General features: G+C 40.1%; 1 pseudogene; it reads left to right on the forward strand.

The window, feature by feature from the left end:
* The first annotated feature begins 2,849 nt into the window (after window positions 1-2,849).
* LOC140518839 (DNA-directed RNA polymerase III subunit RPC4 pseudogene) lies at window positions 2,850-3,984 on the forward strand (annotated as a pseudogene).
* Window positions 3,985-4,198: the final 214 nt, after the last annotated feature.

Raw genomic sequence — 4,198 nt, forward strand, 5'->3', positions numbered from 1 at the left:
TGCCACAGCAAGTGTGTACTTTCTGAAGGCCTTTCTGTCTGTGCTCCACAGGATTGGTTGCAAGTGGAAGATTAGGTTTTCCTGAATCACTGTAGTTCTTCCTGACAGACTCCTGAGTAGTAGTACCAACATTTCTAACCCAGAAGCAATCCCCTACTGATCAATGCACTTAGCCTGAGAATATAGGTATATAGGAGCTGTAACTTCAAAGACTGAAGTGTAGTTGGGCTATTGAGACACCTAGCATTTTATATATTAAGTAGAAAAAGAACAAAATAGGAAGAAAGTTTGGAAGGAAAGAAGGAAAGAACAGAGGGAGGAAGAAAAAGAAAGATCTTATGAGGGCATCTTTGAGATTTCAAAAACTTTCAGTAGCTTACAATTAGCATAGTGGCTTCCCACAATCTCTTGATTAACTTCTACCCCCATCTCTAGGTAGATATATAGATACATAGAGATCAAGGGAGAGAGAGAGAGAAAGAGAGAGAGAGAGAGAGAGAGAGAGAGAGAGAGAGAGAGAGAGAGAATAATTGGTTGGCTGGGAGGTCAGGAAGGGTTTCAGATCATACTAGAGTTACTTACTAGTTATGTTAAGCAAATCACTTAAGCTCTTTTAGTTTCAGTCTCCACTTTCATAAAATATGGATGATAATAACACCCACCTCAGAGAATTAGTAAGAGGACCAATTGAGAATAATATCGTAAAGAATTTTGCAAATCTGCAAAGTATTATATAACCACACACATACATACACACACACATATATATACACATATGTATGTGTATATACACATATAATTATATACTACACAAACTACATAAACAAGATGTCCCAAAGTTCTTTGTATAGTTTTAAGTTTAAAGTTTAAAGCATAAAACTGCACTGACTTAGATTATCCTGTGCACACACACACACACACACACACACACACCCATATGTGTGTGTATATGTGTATACATATATACATATATGCATGTATAAAGTACATGTATATGTGTACCTATATTGATATTATGGATATATACACATATATACACACTATATATATATATACATATATATGTGTGTATGTGTGTGTATATATATATATATATTACACACACTAGATGGGGGTTCAAGCAAAAAATAAATATGTATATATGTGAATTTATGTATACCTCTGGTCTCTGGTGAAATATATGACAGATAAGATTCTGCCGTCTAGAACTCTAACATACAACCAAGACTTTCATATCATCATCTCCAACTTCTGGCCAGTGTGTAAGGATTCTGAACAGCAGGCATCCTATCTCTGTAAATTGCCATGCATTTCACCATCCACGGGATCATAGATTTAGAGATGGAAGAGACCTTAGAAGTCATCTAGACCAGCCCATTCTTTTGAGATGAGAAAAGTGAAGACCATGGAGGCTAAGGGAACTATCCAAGGTCCCCAGGTGATAAAGTCAGGATTTAAACTAAAATCCTACGACCATACATTTTGCTATCCTGACTTATTCTCAAATGGAAACAAGCTGCTGATAAGGAAGTAAATAAAATTATTCTTTAATAACCTTTGCCTTCAAAGTATTCCTTCCTCCCATAGGTACTTGATATTTCTAAGATACTCTCCCTGTCTTATAATACATGCTCAACACAAAGGGTTGAAAACATTTTCTCACAAATGTAAAAATGACGGACTACCACTTCATGGGTTACCTCTCTCAGGGGTATTTTCATTTTGATAGGGGGCACAGCCCTTGTGAAAAAAGATCATGTAATTCTTTGCTGAGAAAATTTACCTTTCACTTTCTTTAAGTAAAAAAAGATGACAATAATAATAGATAACTTTATGTGACTTAAAAATATTGTCTATAGAATGTAAGCTCCTTGAGGTTAGGAAGTTCGTGTTATTCTTTGTACCCCATTGTTTTTTTTTTTTTATTAAAGAGGCCATCCCTTGAGTAACTACTTAAAGAAGCCTATTCATTAAATGGATGTATTACACTCAAAGTGACAATCTAATAAGACCTTAGCCTGAAAGGGTCTCATATTACATCCTGGACCATCTCCAGCTATCCTGATGTATATCAGGCCACTGGACCCAGATGGCTCAGGAGAACAAAGTGAGGCTAGTGACCTTGTACAGTCCTCCCTCATTCAAATCAAATGTCATGGTCCTCCTCAAGAAGGAAGGACAAACACAAGTGATTAACACAGAGTATATACTTAATAAATACATATTGATTGATTGCCTTATTTGCTCCACAATAAGAATACTGAGAGAGGTTTCCAGATATTATCATCTCTATTTTTCAGGTAAGGAAACTGAGGTCCAGAGAAGTTTCTTGCCCTTGGTCACAAAGTCAGTGAATCTCTGAAGGAAGATTTGAACCCTAACTACTGAGTCCAAGTCCTGTACATTTTTCATTACATTACTCTGCCTTTCAAGAGAACAGACACTCGAAGAAGATGGCTACACCCAAACTGTACAGAGTTGAGCCACTGCAGCCGTAGAAAGAAGCAAAGGATACTGGAATTTTCACTTCTGCCCTTTACTAAAATGGTAATGCCCATATGAACCCAACAATTTCCACCCCTCACCTCAGCACCTCAGTGACCTACAGGGGAACTAGACAGAAGCAGCAGGCCAGACCAATTTCTGCCATCCCTCAAGGTGGCAGCCCCCAGCAGCTACCTGACAAGTTCTGCATGGTTCTCAGACACAGCTGCAGCAATAGCTGCAGGTGCAAGGCTGACAGGAACAGCTCTAGGTGGGTGATGTGCCTTCCTGGATAAGGTTTCTCAGCTATGTGGTGCTAGGTTATAGGTACTCTCAGGATGCTGGAGAGCACCTGAGGGCGCTGACCCTTGCTGCCAGGGATCCAAGGGATGATTGGGCAGTGGCCTGCAGCCCCCCTATTCCCAGGCTGCTTCCTTTCTGTCCATTCTGGAGGCCTCACTCTCAGCATCAAGAGGAAAACCTTCACTCCTAACATCATTAGCCTGAAGGTAAATGAAGAGCCAAAGGAAGAAATATCAGTTAAGAAAGAGAAATGAGTGAGGAATCAAGATCAACCACAAGATGGGCATGGTTGAGGGAGGGGTTGTCAAGAAGTGATCCAATCCCAATCCATTTTTGAGCAGAGTCCTGCAGAAATTATGAAGAAGAAAGGCAAATAGAATAAGATAATGGATGTTTCAGATTTTGACCCATCTCGTATTATCAATATTAAAAAGGAGAAGAGGGAAATGGGTGAGGAAACTAAACAAATTCTACACATGCTAGAGAAGGATAATTTTATACATGACCCAGGGCTCAAGAATAATACATGAAACAAGCCTGTGCAGCTTCATCTGGCTCAACCAAGGTGGTTCTTTATGGAAGAGACTGAAGAACCTGATGTCAAGCTCAGGCTGGGGAGAGCCAAGGAAGAGAACATGGAGGTGGATATGCCAGGACTGAAAGTAAAAGAGGAACCACAAGATGAGGATGAGACCAAGGCAACTGCCCCCTCCAGGCCTGACAGAAGGGTGCCTGGACTTCCTCAAGATGTGTCTGTGGCAGATTTATTCAGGGAACTGAGCTTTGACAAGGAGGAAGAGCTTTTATTCCTGCAGCAGCCTAACATGCTTCCTGGTCAACCTCCTACCCATGACATCAAGCCCATCAAGACAGAGCTTTAAGGAGAAGATGGGCAGATGGTGCTCATGAAGACAGAGAAAAACAGGGATACTACACTGACAGAAAACCTATGTATACTAAGTGACCTGACAGAGGATCATGTGAGAAAACTACTTAACCAAAAATCTGGAAAGGTGCAACTGCTTCTGAGCAAAGTGACTCTGGATGTAACACTCCTTTTTGTAGGAGCTTGTTTCTGTTGGCATTGGAGATAGCGGAACAGGTGATGTGACAGTGCTGGGCCATGTGAAACACAAGCTTGTATGTTCCCCTGATTTCAAATTCCTCTTGAGTACATTGGTACAACCAACTGACTGAGGGAGAAAGGGATGCCATTTGCTCTTTGCCTTAGGATTTTCATTCTTGAACTTCATTGGAATCCAAAAGACCATTCCAACCTTCAATTCCTGCCTCTGATAACTATTATGACTGACTGTCAAGAGACTATAAGAGTTCAATTACTTCTTCTCAAGTGTTAATGAATGGCTTGATAGACTTTGGAGAAAATGGAAATAATACGCACATGCCTGCT

Source organism: Notamacropus eugenii, chromosome 1 (genome assembly GCF_028372415.1).
Source record: "Notamacropus eugenii isolate mMacEug1 chromosome 1, mMacEug1.pri_v2, whole genome shotgun sequence".
Classification (NCBI taxonomy): domain Eukaryota; kingdom Metazoa; phylum Chordata; class Mammalia; order Diprotodontia; family Macropodidae; genus Notamacropus; species Notamacropus eugenii.